General features: G+C 43.2%; 1 long non-coding RNA gene across 1 annotated transcript in view; it reads right to left on the bottom strand.

Moving 5' to 3' along the window:
* Nucleotides 1–559: 559 nt before the first annotated feature.
* Nucleotides 560–15910, bottom strand: part of LOC310917749 — a 53703-nt gene continuing 38352 nt past the window's right edge. The window contains exons 3-4 of the long non-coding RNA XR_014591478.1: nt 2137–2235; nt 560–578 (exon numbers count right to left, since the gene is read on the bottom strand). This is a non-coding gene — a long non-coding RNA (uncharacterized lncRNA). The remainder of the gene's footprint in view (nt 579–2136; nt 2236–15910) is intronic.

Raw genomic sequence — 15910 nt, 5'->3', positions numbered from 1 at the left:
ACCCCTGGCACAGAACTCCTCATTTGGACTAATCAGGGTGAGGAGGAGCCATCCTTAATGAACCAAGGGAGGCGTTTGCAGCATTTTTGTCTCAAGTTCTCTTGCCTACAGAACCACTCATATGGAAAAATCAACTGTCTTTTTCTATTTGTGTAATTTTGCCTTATCTTAGTGGAGTTCTCATTTTTCTTTAAAGGGTTTCACACTGATAACTCCCCCCATGCCCCACGGGACAGAGCTGGTGTGACTCCAGCAGTTCAGTGCCCTTCAGCCTCTGAAAGTAAAACACAAGCTGAACCTTCTGAGCTGATTTCTCAGGCAGAGTCTCCCCTGGAGCAGCAGTGTCCATTCCTTCAGTACAGTGATAAGTGCTGCAGAAATCTCTCAAACATTCTGCTACTCCTCCACCAGCATGAAAGAGAAATAAGCTTTGGCTTTAGGCACTCTTTAAAAAAAAAAATCAATCCCATCACCAGTGACAATGGATTTTCTTACTCCTTTTCTCGTGGCTCCATGCCCATCTCCTGGAGGATGCTCCACTCTCATTCACATCTGAAGTTTCTTCCAAGCTTCAGAACCTGGGTCAGAATTCAGAATTCCTGTGTCAGTCTGGTGATCAGTTTGAGGAGAGAATTAATTAAATTGGATTGCTACAATGAATTCCACAATACCCTGGGAAGTCTGATATTTGTAATCAACTGTGGAACAGTTGCTAGGACACTGGAATTGTTGATTTTTTTGAAAAAAGATCTATGCAAATCTTGCCTGTCTAAAATTATGAATCCAAGATATACAAATGTTCAGCTGGTCCTGTGAACAATCTTTTAGTGCTTTCATTTATAATATATTAACTCCTGACTCAGAGAACATATGGAAAAGCCCACAAGAATCTCCTACTACATGTGTAAGATATATTCCTAAAGAGAAACAAATTATAGCTGGTGAATTGTTAATCCCAATGACCTTTTTCCTCTGCTGCCCTATCTGAGCAGCAAGGCCACACAGAAGACAATTAATATCTATTCAGAATGTAAGATTTAGTTTGCACATCTGACAGTAACACCGCATAAAAAGATTTATAATATTGGAGTATAAAGGACTTGGTGATGGAGCTTGTACCACCTTAACCAGAATAACTGCACCAGAGTTCAGTGTTTACCCTCAGTTTTACCAATTTATTTTTATCAGTTTCCTACCTGTGGCTCCCTGAAAAACCCTGACCAGTTCTACTCCCTCTCCAGAGCCTCAACTTCAATTACTTTCAGAGAGTTTTCTCATCCTTAATTGTCATTTATCCAAGTTATAATTGTTTAATCCTTTAATCTCTTGTCAATCATGACAATCTTCCCTTTTGTTTTTCTTTTCACAATGTTCAACCACCCCAGCAGTGACAGACAGAGCCCAGCATGATTGTGGTGCACACAGGGAAACATTTTCTAGTGGGAATCATCTCAGAATGAGTTTTCTTAACTGTCCTTAGCAGACTCTGCATTGCTCTGTCCATAGTATTCCATTTTTACTACTTTTTAGAGATAACATCCATTTTCTTCATTATTATTTTGCCTTCAATTCCAATACATTTCCTTTGTTTTCACTGTCTGATAGAGGCTTTGGGATGGAGAAGCTGGAGGTGTTGAGAAATCCACAACTGATGAGGTGCAACGAAAGCAATCAGAAGGGAAGACCACATTATCCACGTGGCTTTATTTCTAAACTTATTTTTAGCTGTCAGAAAGTCAGTGAAAGTTGGTTGCACAGAAAGTGATTCCCAAAACTATTTTTTAATTCTTCACCTCTGTTTCTCCATCACTTTTTTTCCCCTGCTCTTATTACATTAATGAGATACCAAAGAAGATTTGGTGAGTATTGTGTAATTTAAATTGTTCTCTATTCCTAGTACATGATTTCTCTCTTCTGAGCTGCCATGGGATTTATCTTAGCTTCAGCAAATTCTATTTACTGGGATACAACTCAGTCCATCAGAGATGAACGTTTTGTTCTCATTGTTATGAATCTCCAATAAATCCATTTCACACAAAACTAGGACACTTCCAAACACCTGGCATTGTCACTTTTAGCCTTCAGCGTCCAAAAAGATATAATAATAATGCAGTGACTGCTGTTGGTTAAACCCACCTTTGACAGTCCCTTTCCTCTTTCCTTCCACGAGCTCCAACTCCTCTAAACTGTGACTGCGAGGGATGTGATGGGTGTTGGGAATCATGGCTGATGACCCTGAGAAAAATGCAATTTATTGTCAATTGCCCATTCTAATCTGTGGGAAAAACAAAATACTCTTCTTGAAATGCTGTGTGAAAAAAAACAAGTTTTGGCCCCAAATATTGGGAACATAATCTGACCACTCTCTTTGCTCCTCCCTCGCTGTGCCGATGAGCCCCCAGAGTGCTCATAAATATTGGCAGAGCAAAGGAGGCAGGGCTTTGCCAGCTTTTTTTCCTGCTCAATTGTAGTTAGTGTTTTTAACATAGTGATCCATAACAACGCCCTTAATGCTGTTTCCTTGGAACTTCAGCCTGAAATTCTGTTTCAACTCACTGAGGTCTTGGGACGTGGAGATCAGCTGGAGATATTGATGCCAAAAAATAGTTAATGCATATGCTGGTAGACCCCAGGAAGGGGAGGCCTCTGCATTTCAAACAGCTGCTCTTCAACTGGAGCAGGAGGAGAGGGGAAAAAAGAGGTTTTTGCACTTTTCAGTTTTATTTACTTTTGTTCCACGTACATCAGTGAGATTTGCATTTAAATGTAGAGTTTAAGGTACCAGAGTTCTGGAATTCCCTTAAAACCAGGTTTTGTGTCTGTACCAAGCTCTGTTCAGACTGAGATGTACATGGAAGAAAGTAGCTGACACACACTGCAGACAAATCCTCCTAAGGCATCACAGGAGGCTTCACTTTCAATAATTAATTCATGGCCAATTCATTATTAGATTGAAATTTAAAATGTCATTTCAACTCAGCTGATTTTTACCTCTTTGTCTGGACACTTTCCAGATTAACTGGAATAACTCAGGTTATTGAAAGAGAAGTCCTGTGAGTGAAGAAATGAGATGGAAGTGGAGATATAGAACTTATTTTACCCCCATGGTTATATCAGTCACAACTTTGATCTTCTCAACCCCTGATCTCCCTCACAGCCATCAGTTTTACTCTTCAAACTCTGTTCCTGACATTTGTAGCAAGGCACAGTTTGCTTTTTTACACCTTCTGCTAGAACCCCACACATTTTAGGATACCTGGAGGGAAGAGAGGCTGCCCTGCAGCACAGATGACAGCTGGATCCTGAGTGGAAGTTTGTGAGATGCTGACTGCTATGGAAACAGCACAAATCCCAGCCCAGACCTGGATCCTCAGCACATCTAATCACAACTTGTATGTTTGAAGCATTGGACTTCATGTGTTGTTCAGGACCACAGCCCACACATGGAATATTATCCTGTTTTTCACCCTTCTAGTTTGGTTGAAGTTCTTTCTCCTAACAAAACCTTTTCATCCCAAATTGAAACCATGGCTATAGTGCAGCCTTCTGAACCTCTAATAAGATGTGGCTGTGGGAATCCTCAAGACCAGTGAGTTTGAATCTTAAAACATATTTGTGTTTATGTAGAGGAAATATGAGAAAGCATATTTTGACTAATGGTATCACCCTAGAGAGAAACACACTTGTTATAAATATGTTCCATTGCAGTTGCTGGAAATCTAACAAAATTGCCATAAACAGGACTTACATCAATGTTTCTGCTTGACCTTTCTGGGAGAATAAAAGTACCTTCTGGGAATGCAAAACAAATGAATTTTTTGGAAGCAAAATGAGTAACACAGCCCTTCCTCTTTATAAAATGGAGCCCTGATATAGCTGCTGCTTAGTAACAGCTCCTCCAAACGAGCCATAAAACACCAGATGTAAAGGTGCGCACGTGTGCGGCTCCACTCCAGGCTCTGATGCAAAACTCAGAAACACTCACGCTGAAGGCAGAAGAATTGGAGGTTTTTAGATGAATAGCAGTTTCCAAATGAGAACCAGACCCTTCCAGCCATGGATGAAGCTGTGCAATCACCTCCCCTGCTGTGGTTTCTGCTGGGTGATGTGGTGGAGCTGTGATAGCTGTTGTATCCCATCTCCCAGCTAGTTCTGCATTTTCCCCTTAGGGAAAAGATGTCCTGTCTGGCACTGAAAACCTGCTAGGAATAGTGTGATAACAACCCACACGTTTTGAGAATGTGGTTAACCTACAAAAAACAACTATCAGCACCAGAAAAATTGAATATATTTGATAGGACCAGACGGGTACCGAGATACTTAATGCAAATAATAGTCAGTGTTTCTGCCCATAATTAAATATCACAGATAAATGTAAATGCAGAACTGAACTAGCACTAAGAAAATTGCACTTTTGCCCTTCAGGCATTATTCCAAATAACCTGTTAAATTGAATTAATTATCAAGATCCATAGAATCCTGAGTTGGAAGGGACCCACAAGGATCACTGAGTCCAGCCCATGGGATCTAAATTAAAGTACTTCATAATATCTTATAAAAATAGCTAAAAAGACTCTTTAGTACTGCTACCAAATTCCATTTTTATCCCCATTCCTACCAGCAGATGCAGAATGTTCATATAAGGAATGCCATTAGCCTACAAGTGTAACAAACTCTTGGGGACTCCTCACCTCTGTAGCCCATGGCCACTGAAGCAGTTTGGTCCCTTCCTCAGCTCTTCTCGTTGGTGAAATAAGAAACTTGAATCCTTCTTTGCAAAATAAAGTCCCTCATAGAGTTTCTTCTAAAGAAGGGAAATAATTTAAACCCAATTGGAATTTCTGAGTGAATCTGTTACCCAACAATCACAAAAAAAGATGATACTGAGATCACCACGTTTGTCTTGCAGAGCCTGACAAAGCAAAGTGAGCAACTCCCAGCCCTGCTCCCAGAGCACCCTGAGCAGATCCTGCCTTGGCAGGGCAGGTTTGCAGCCACCCAGAGCACCCTGAGCAGATCCTGCTGTGGCAGGGCAGGTTTGCAGCCAGCCCAGAGCACCTTGAGCTGATCCTGCTGTGGCAGGGCAGGTTTGCAGCCACCCAGAGCACCCTGAGCTGATCCTGCTGTGGCAGGGCAGGTTTGCAGCCAGCCCAGAGCACCTTGAGCTGATCCTGCTGTGGCAGGGCAGGTTTGCAGCCACCCAGAGCATCCTGAGGAGATCCTGCCATGGCAGGGCAGGTTTGCAGCCACCCAGAGCACCCTGAGCTGATCCTGCTGTGGCAGGGCAGGTTTGCAGCCACTCAGAGCATCCTGAGGAGATCCTGCCATGGCAGGGCAGGTTTGCAGCCACCCAGAGCACCCTGAGCTGATCCTGCTGTGGCAGGGCAGGTTTGCAGCCACCCAGAGCACCCTGAGCAGATCCTGCTGTGGCAGGGCAGGTTTGCAGCCCGCCCAGAGCACCCTGAGCTGATCCTGCTGTACCAGGGCAGGTTTGCAGCCAGCCCAGAGCATCCTGAGCAGATCCTGCTGTACCAGGGCAGGTTTGCAGCCAGCCCAGAGCATCCTGAGCAGATCCTGCTGTGGCAGGGCAGGTTTGCAGCCACCCAGAGCATCCTGAGCAGATCCTGCTGTACCAGGGCAGGTTTGCAGCCAGCCCAGAGCATCCTGAGCAGATCCTGCTGTTACAGGGCAGGTTTGCAGCCAGCTCAGAACACCCTGAGCAGATCCTGCCATGGCAGGGCAGGTTTGCAGCCACCCAGAGCATCCTGAGCAGATCCTGCTGTTACAGGGCAGGTTTTCCAAAGCCATCAGTAGATAAAGTCATTCCTGCTCACCCCATCCTACAGCTCCCCTCTCCTTCCTCTCCCTCTGCACATCCACATGTTAAAATTAAGTGGGTCTTAACAGGTCCACAAAGTGTGATATACCCAAGTGTTTCCAATTTACCCTCAGTGAACTTGAATGGAAAACATTTGAAAATGAAATTCTGGGTGAAATCTCACAGCATTGCTGCAGCATATGGAGCCAATTTCAAATAGCACTTTGATAATGTCATGATCTGTTAGAAAGTGTTCACCTTATACCAAAGATATTACAAACTCAGTTGCCTCACTCGGTGTATCTTCATCTTATGATCCATAAGAAAGCTATTTAGTGGATTGTGAAATATGAACTTTGGCCAGAGCTAATTTAAGAGAGATCGTTACACCAGTGATGGTGCAGCTTGTTTCTTCTGTGAGTTTTATATTATTCAACTGTTCACAGCTAGTAAATTCACATCTAATAAACTGCAAAAGTTATCAGATGAAGCACAGCCCATTGTAATCCCCACATGAAGCAAATAACTGATAAAAAAATTAGTTCCAGCATGTGTTACAAATATTTTTGCAAACAGCATCTGATAAAGGAATTGGCTTTATTAGCAGCTAACTCCTTCGCACAATGGAGAAATGCAAAAATGTGTTCTATCTCTACAGGTCAGAGCATTTCTCAAGCACTGACGAAGACAAAAAATAGACTGAACTGGAAAATAAAAGCACAAGTAGAGCACAGACCTTGGCACTGGGAATGCAGTGGTGGGAATATACTGAAATAGAAGAGATTTGCAGGATGTAACAGGATGGCAAAATGTCATCATTTGTGTAATGACAACCTTGTCAAAGAAAGTAGTAAATTTACACCCCATTTTTTGAGACAAAGTAAGAACCAGTGACTCCCACCACGAGTCCAAGTAATTCCTGGTTCTGAAGGGCTGGCCCAGCAAGGAGGGCAGATGGAAACACAAACCTGTGCTGGGCTTGGGCAGGGAGGGTGGTGTGGAGCTGGGACTTGCCTGTGCTCCTCAGGAGATGCTCCAGTGTGTAAAGAGCTCTTCAGAGCCTCCTGACCCCACACAGGCAAACAGCTCTTCAGAGACCCCACAGGAGCAAACAGCAACAACCAGCAGCTTACACAGAGGTCTTGGTACCATGGGAGGATCCTCAAGGATGGATCTGAGGAAGATTAAACCATTCAGAAGAGCAGAGTGTCCAGCAGTTATCTGGGGCTAAAGGTCTCTTAGAACCATCCACCATACTCAGGGATTGCTCCAAGCGCTGAGCAGATTCAAGGGAAGGCACCAGGTATGAGTAGAACCAAGTGAATGTGCTGACAATGAGCACTGAACTATCAGTTCAGAAAAGCTTCACTCAGCTTTTCTCTTGCTTTCACAAACTTTCACTATTGTTAGAGGCAGCTGGAATAAGAACAAAGAAAGGTATTTCTAGTTTTAACCCTCAGAAAATCAGTGTTAAGCCTCATACTAGGGACAGCCTCATACACCAGAGATGGTGGGAATTGTGTTCAGATTTTCTTTCCCCTTCTCTAAGTGAGCCCTCAGCCTGCAGCAAAGGCCAGAGGTTTCTCAGGTATCAGCAGGAGCAGCCCCTTTCCTCTGCCTCCCTGCTCCTTCAGTCCAGCAGCAATTCCTCTGCCTCTGAAGTCTGTCAGCTCTCCTTGCCAAAGAGAAAGGAATGACAAAAGCATTCAAAGAAAAAGAAAAACAGAGAGATCCCAAGCCTCATGTGTGACATAAAGCAAACAATCCACATGATCTTTATTTTTGTAACCCTCGTCCTCCTCTCACCCTCATGCCTGTTGTTATCACTCAGCATGTTATTGTTATTACTTCAAATTTGTTTTTAAAAGTGCCTATCCAGTGCTGGAGGTGCCTGAATACACACTGAAAATATACAAAACATATGTCCAACTTCGACCCTGCGTTCCCCGAGGTAAGGCTGGTATCCCTGCAGTGCACTCAGCACACTTATGGCATGAACAAATTATGAACAATAATAATAAAGAATAACTCGTGCCTATTTATCTGTTTGGTCTATGAAACTGATCTGTCAATGACCCCGAAAACTCTCGGTGACACACACTGCGGTGGAGTTAAAATCAAGTTGCTCTTTCCATTAATTTTTTTTCCAAAAGCTTGAGTCAAAATCCCAGGGTAGGTGACACAGGGCGACCCTCCTGCTTTTGATGTGAATGGGAAAGGATTTGTCTTTTTATATCAAAGCTAGCTGGGAAGAGGAGGTGGGTGGCCATGAAAGGGAAAAGCCATGAAATTATCTCCATTGGTTTATAAGAAACAGCCATTCAATGGGATTTTGGGAGGGGGAAACCTTGTGAAAAATGTGCTGGTGTGATTCCTCTGGAGGCCGGCACATCTGAGCCAAGGCTGGGATGGAGCAGGGGGGGCAGGAGAAGTTCTTCCCTTAATTGAGAACACACTTGTTTGCAGAGTTCAATGTCGGGAACTCCAACATTGTTTTGAAAAGACAGAGCACTGTGTAGGTGTCGGAATTCAGAGGAGGCAGAACAAAACCGGGTGGAAAAAGGCAGCTGTGATGATTTAAGTCTCTGAACACCTTCAGCCGGTTCCCCTCCTGTGCCCCAGCAGCCGGCCCTGGCTCTTGGCTGGGCTGGGAGAGGCAACCCTGGCTCCTCCTGACCTTCTCCAGCACCTTCTTCCTCCTGCCCACACCCAGCCCTGTCCCCTGGGCTCCCACAGCCCCTTCCTGGGCTGCTGCTGGAACAGAACACAAACCCAGGACAGACAGCCCTAAAACCAAAAACCCTTTACAAATCCGGGTCGTTTTCATTACCAGGACAACATTTCTATACATTGGTGGGAGTCTTGTCAAAAGACAGGATCCATGGAGAGAGGCTGAAGGTCATTATCTTCCTCACATGTTTCAGAGTTCAGTTGCTGCTGCTGCTCTGGTGCAATGACAGCTTTGTGTTCCTGCTTTTGAGCTCAACAGGTGAAGACAAGGTAGTTCTGCAGAACTCAGATTAGATTAAATCCACTAAATATCATCCTTGTCTACTAGATGTCTTTTGAAAGGCATTGCAACACTTGAAAAGAGTAAAACAGTGCAAGAAATCAGACTTTTACTCAAAAGTTATAATATTCCTAGTCCTAATCAATCAACTAATTGACCTAAATCAGAGTATTGAAATAGGATTAGCTGTAAACATATGATTGTTATTGAAAGCCAGTTACCCCACCCAGGTATGGCTGAACCAACACAACAGGTGCTGCATATAATTCTGATAAAAACATTCTATAATAATTCTACCATTATAATTCTATAAACTTTTCTCCCTAAAATCTGTAGTTTTGCCTATTCAACAGTTATTTTTTTCTTTACAGAAAGTAAACTCTCTTTTGTCATAGCTGACCTGGCAGCAGATCAATGATACAGAACTGACTTGGAGAGAGACACTGTGATAGAGGATAAAAGGCACAAGGCAGACAGCCAGGGTCAGGTTGATGTGATGTATTCTTGTTCCTGAGTCTCTTTATCTCATCTTTTATGTCTTGGCTACCCTTAGTAAGAAATGTGGTCCCTCCATCCTATCATTGTACCATTTCACTTCTATTTTATCAGCCAGAAGAGCGAAAACAGGAAGGAGAACATTCTGACTGTGAAGATAATTAGTAGAGTTTTACATAATAAATTAAATTATAAAGCTCCTAAAAGTCTGGGGTGAGCCAGCAGAATCCCAAAGGTTCAGGGACAGACCATTTTCTGTACAACACTGAAGGACAAAAATGCATCAATTTGTGCTTCAATCACACCTGGGGGATCCCAGCAGGTACCTGGAGCTGGGTCAGGAACCAGCACCATCAAAACATCCTCTGACCTCGTGCAGACACTTCTTGCCAACCCAAGACACCAAACCCCACTTTCATTTCATTATTATAACAACATTAATGTGAATCTTAAAATTCACAGGAAGATTTTCTTTTTTGCTTTGTCTTAAATGTTGTTATGCAGGAAGGGGAAATACTGTGGCACCCAAAGACATGTTACAACTATTTCTCACTTAATGTCATCGAGATATTAGAAATAAAAAAAAGCAGCATCACAAATTTCTGACATAAATATTCATTTATCTAAATGGTTGGGAGAGAAGGCTGGGTTATTTAGTTCAATGCAGCTTCTGGTATTGTCTTGTGGGTTGGTTTGGCTTGGAATCAAATTAGTATTTCAGATTTAAAAACCCTCTGACTTTCAGTCCAAAAGCTGACATGTTTGCCCATCTCTTACAACCACCAATTTATATTTTATTGGTTAAAGAGTGTAAACAAGTTCAAGGATTTTTTTGTTTAGTTTGAATTCAAAAGCAGAAAACATCTCACAATGTTTTTGTTAGGCAACTCAGCAATATCTAGCATAACTGCATGTTTCAAACAATGCATTCATGTAAAAAAATAGGAAGAAATTACGTTTATGCCTAATCTGATTGCAACCACTCTTGTTATGCTCAGATACAACAATCAGATAGAGGTGTTGCTCTACTAATGTTTCTGAGGAGGTTATCAGGGTAACCAGGCTGTGGGGAGAGGGGTTGAAGTCAAGAAACTCCATCCAAACTTGTGGTATTTCAGCTCTGAATTTCTCATCCCCTTAGGGGTGAGGCTGAAGGATATGGAATCTGGATCTGGTTCTCAATTTTGTGGCTTGGTCTCTTTTCCAGTTCCCGCAGAAACATGTTCATCAAGATCTCCTGACATTTCTCTGCATTTTTTTTTTCTTTCTTTCTTTCAATGATAATTTGAAGCAAGCCCTGCCCTTTTCCCCCCATAACATTGTGCTTTTTTTTTACATCCCTGCAGCATGTAAACACTAAAAAATGCAAGCATAGCAACTCAGCAAAATACATAGAAACAAATGTTAGCAGAACAGCCTTTTTTTCCACGATTTTATAGGAGTTGCACAGAGCTGGGATTGCACACGCAAAGCAGAGCAGAGTTACACAGAAACCAGAGAGTTTTCCTGTGCTGGGGGAACAAAACCTCTGAGATTACTGGAGAGGAGATTTCAGTGCTGCCCCACTAAATGAATCATTCTGCAACAGTGGCTCTGTGTGCAGCACTAATTATGGTGATTACAGAAGTCTCAATGCCTTGAGAATGTTGGTAAAAGCTGCGTGGAAATGGGTAGCTTGACTCCTAAAAATAATTATCAGTCCTTCAAAAATTGCTCCAATAAGTGGAAAATACGGACGAAAAAAATAGGCTCCTTTCCAAAAGATGGAATCAAAGCCCTGATACCTTTTATCGTTGTTTCATCACAGCTAATAAAACTTCCGTAATTATCCGAGGACACTGAAGCCTTTTATCTGTGATGAGTGACACAGCGTTTTGTGTCTGGAGTCAGAGAGGTAAATACAATACAGGCCTGTGACAGCATCTCGGGAAACAAAAATAAACAGAGATCCAGTTACAGATGAATACTGGCATAATAATCCTGAAATTGTAATTTCTCCTTCCAAGCTGTGCACCTTCCCAACCACCAAAACCACCACTGACCCTTCTACTTGAGCTCCTACCCAAGCTCCTGCAGAAAGCACCCTCCAAAATATCTTTTTGTGTGTGTTTAATCACTAAAGTAGCCTCATCATTTAATCAAAATCCTCTGCTTTAATCAGTGATCACCTTCCACTCCAAGAACAGAGAGCATTCCTCAGTAACGAGCCTCCCCTCCTGAAAAATGAGGGATTGTGTAGACACTGAAGGCTGAAATTCTCCCCATTTGCCCCAAGGGATGCCAAGTGCAGCTCAGACAAGTACAAAGGGAACCTGTTCTTGCTGCTTTTCAACTGTGGCCCTGCTTAAATTGCCCCGGGGGTTTCACGTTTCATTCTCCTAAGGTTACTGTCTCAGGCTTTTCTGTAGAAAACATTAAGGATGTAGGCCTTGCTTTAAAGCAATTTCCCTGGGAATAAGACCGGGCTCATAATCTTACAGTAACAACTCACATGTTTGGTATTGTCCCTTTTCCATGCAGGAATCACACAGCCAGGACTTTAGAAACAGCTCCTAATTTAATTTATTGAGATATATATATACACACATAAACACACGCCCATTGAATGGAAAGAAGGTAAAAATCAAATAAAACCAGCACTTCATACTGCACAAAGACTTATAATCTTAAAATTCCGTGTTATTCTTAGACTTTTCATTAAAATTCTTGCCACAATCTTCGAAGGCACAAGCCAGTAACAGATCTTATGCAGGAGGATCATTTGATCCACTGTTGAAAAGCTGCCACTTCGGAGTGGAACATCTGGTTTACACATCAGAATAGTTGGGGACATGAAATGAAGGTTCTCATAACCACCTGAAGCAGTAAAGGAAAATGCAGGTAAAAGGAATTTTAATTAGCTGAATCCCTCCAGTGAGAGCCCTGGGAACAGGGATGGATAAAGCTCTGCTGATGATGTTTTGACTCTCCTGACAAGCCCCCAGATCATTTCATCTTGCCTTTAAAAGGTGTTTCTCACCCAGCTCAGCTCAGGACCAAGTCTCCTGGGGCTGTGGAATGTTCCAGGTTTAAGGAGGGACAGTGACAGCAGTGCTGGCCATGGTGGCTGCCCTGGAGCTGAGCTGGAATCCCATGGGTGGCTCAGGGACACCACGGCCTTTCTTACTCTGATTCTTCTTAAAAGAAAAATTAAGCATTTGTGAGATAGAAAAAGAAAGAAATCTGGTTTTCAAGGGTAGGCAGGGTGCAGCCTCTTGTTTCCCTCCCCTCCCTCTGCTGTGGCAGACCCAGTTTCTCTCCCCCTGAACAATCCCATAACGGATCCCATAACTCCAACTGGAAAAGGCTCCTGTTCCCACCATGGGAGAAGATGAAGAAAAAAATGACACCCCAGCCTGCTCTGTCACCACACAGAGATGATAAATCCTGGCTGGGATGATCTGAGACATTTCATACTGGATCCCTGGGCCCTCACTGGCACTTGCACCGTGTCCCAGCCAAATAAATTGAATTTTGCCAGCACGGCCTCTCACCCAGCAGATGTGCAGCTCTCACTGCTGCTGCAGATACAATATAATCCATGTGCAGGGGGATGACTACAATTTAATTTACACCAGTTGTAGCACAGAAATCCAAGCCACCACACAGAGCTGAAATCATGGGATGGTGCCATCTGTATGTAATTGTCAGGGTTACGTTTTCCATTACATTTTCTGCTGGAGGAAGGGGAGGATATACAACTGGGTAGCAATCATAACAGTCAGGGCTTGCAAAATATCAGTCAGAAATCACACTTTGGTTTGCTGAAGGGGTGATTTGCATTTCATTCTGACACGTCAGAATGGTTCTATTTCTAAACAATGTCAGAGCAAATGAGATGAAATTCAATTTTTATTCCAAATATTGTAAAGCAATCGGCCAAACAGATGGACAGGTATGGCATGACTTCATCTGTGGCATGCTAAGCTTGGCCAGGGGCCTGCAGAGCACAAATGTTTCAGCAGTCCTCAGGGGTTAACAGGCAGCACGTTCAGCAAAGCCCAGAAATTAAAAGATCAGGCAACTGTTGCTTTTTCACTTTAACCCTGCAAGAGGCTGCTAGCCTGGGAAAGCAGCTAGGTAGACTAATCAGCTTGGCATTTTTAAAAGGAAAACTTCAGAAAATGTAATTGCAGCAGCTGAAAAACAACGCAAAATACATTAAGCCTGAAATGATTTCTTCTGCTGCATGTGCTTTGTTGGAAAGTCAATACTTAAAAAGACACTGAATACTCCTTATAGATAAATGATTATTATATCAAGACTTTGCCAAGTCTTTATGCATGCCCTAAAGAATGCTCTAGGAAGTTACAACTAGAAACTGAGGATGCAGCTCATGAGTATTTTCTGTAGCATCAAAACCACTTAAAAAGCTCCTGATGGACTCCACACCATCGTCCCCTCCACACCCTCCATGCCCTTGTCCTGCAGTTCACCTCTGAAGCACCAAACTCTGCTAAAACCCAGCCTTGAATAGAATATTTTCCTCCCTGATGGCATCAGCTCCATCCAAGGGAGTTCTACATGAGGATCTGCAGAGGAAAATAAGTTTGAAATACTCTTCTGCTGTGTATATTTATCTAACAGTCCTGAGTTATACTGATCAAGCCAATAATTTTCCAGGCCCCTCTGAAGTTTGCCCAGGTTTTGTGAGGACAATTTTTTTTTTTCCTGTAAAAACTCAGATTTGCATCTGATCTTTGCACTCGTGGCCAGAAAAAGGGGGAAAAGGAAAAACTGCCCAAACACACAAACCATGTGCTACAAACTGTCTGTGCTGTTTGACATAAAGACTCTGGGACAGTCCAAAACAGGGATTAATTTCTTCGAAACTCTGACCTCTGACAATCCCCTCAGGTCTGGAAATACCAACACTCCAGGAATGAAAAGTTCTGCTCAGCATTCACAGCCCAAAATCACAATATACCTGTCCTGCATGGCTGCTCTGTCAAGATCAGCATTGTGCTCTTGGACTCAGAAAAGTCCACAATAAACACTCCTACAAACATTTGCCCATCCATCACTCTGCAGAACAAAATCCCTGGCAAAACTGTTGGCAGCAAGACCTTGATGGATGGGGACAGGATTGCCTCTCCAGTGAAATCCAAGAATTTCAGCTTAATTCTTTTTCACTGTTGGAGCGGCTTTTTAAGGAAGTGATGCTCGTGAGATACTACAGAAAAATAAGGTTTGTTATGTTTAGATTAAAAAATTATTCAACATCCTCCTAGACTCATATATACAGGTAGAAAACCTTAAACAACTCATGCCTCCAAGCATGTAAGGGTTAAACTCCTGTCCCCTTAATGTTTGGCTGTTAAATGCTTCCAGAGAGCCTGGAACTACAACTGGGCACTGCACACTCCAAGCCAACTGGCAGACAAGTGTTGCTTTAGGCTTAGAAACGCTGTCTTTTCACTCCTGGGACCTGGGTTTATTCCAGCTTAATCCAGCTACAAATTGTTGTCTTGCAAAGCCTGCAGCTTCTTTTAAAAGCCTCCCTCCTCCTCGTGGGCTATAATTACCAGCAATTACCATTTTTGTTTACCAGGGGCCATTGCTCAGTGGTGTCAGTGCGTGTGTGTTTGTGGAAGGGATGGAGCCTCTGTGAAAAGCTGCACGAACTGACCCAATGCTCTTGGGAAGGATAAGACAAATTGGCGTGGAAAACTGAGAGATTTGAGTCATCCAAAGGGGAGTTGAGTATTAAAACGAAGCGCAAAAAAAAAATAAAATATCTGGGTTTGCTTCATTTCTTTGGAAGACCTACCACAGAGTTGTTTCCCCCCCACCTGATGTAAATAATTGCTTCTGCAATCCTCAGCCATTCAGAGGCTGTTGTGCTGGAGCAGTTGCTGGATGATAAACTACTTTGGAGATAAGTTTATATAAAGAGAAATTAGACCTATCCTGCCAGAACAGTGACTCAGCCTAATGTGTGAGTTTATAGGCTGCCCTGGTCTCAGAAATCATCCTTCAAGTCTTTGGCAGCGAGCACCAGGTGAACATTGTGTTCTTCACATGGAGCATCAAGTTTCTGGGGCTTTGGCTGTCTGGGACACGTGCTTGGAGAGGTGCTGCTGCACGGGCAATTAAACCCTGCTCTGCCTGGAGCACCAAACCCTCCCAGTTTCTGGGCTCTTTGGTGCCTTCAGCAGCTGCAAAGATCCTTCAGGAATAACCCCAGACTCTGAGGAGATGCTGCATTTCCCAGGAGCAGGAGGCTCTGGTGTGTGAGAGGAGCTGGGAGCGCTGCCAGATGAGGGGCAGGATGGAATGAGGGTGTCTGTGACACACCAAAAAGTGAGCCACAGCTCCAGGGGGAGTGGGGACAATATGATGAGGAGCTGCTGTGAAGCCCAGAAGAGCTGCCTGGGGACACCTGGCCATCACCTCTTGCTGGGAATTGCCACACTCCTAAAATGTTTTTTTTTTTAATCAGCCTCTGGTTTGTTACTTGAAAGACAAACAGGAGTTTAAATACAGGACAGATATAAATTCATGAAGCAAAAAAGTTGCTTCACCTTCTTCCACTCATTAATTGAGCA

This window comes from Zosterops lateralis (assembly GCF_965231275.1).
Source record: "Zosterops lateralis genome assembly, chromosome: 21".
In the NCBI taxonomy this organism is placed as follows: Eukaryota; Metazoa; Chordata; class Aves; order Passeriformes; family Zosteropidae; genus Zosterops; species Zosterops lateralis.
The sequence above is the reverse complement of the archived record's forward strand: the minus strand, read 5'-3'. Positions and strand labels throughout refer to the sequence as shown.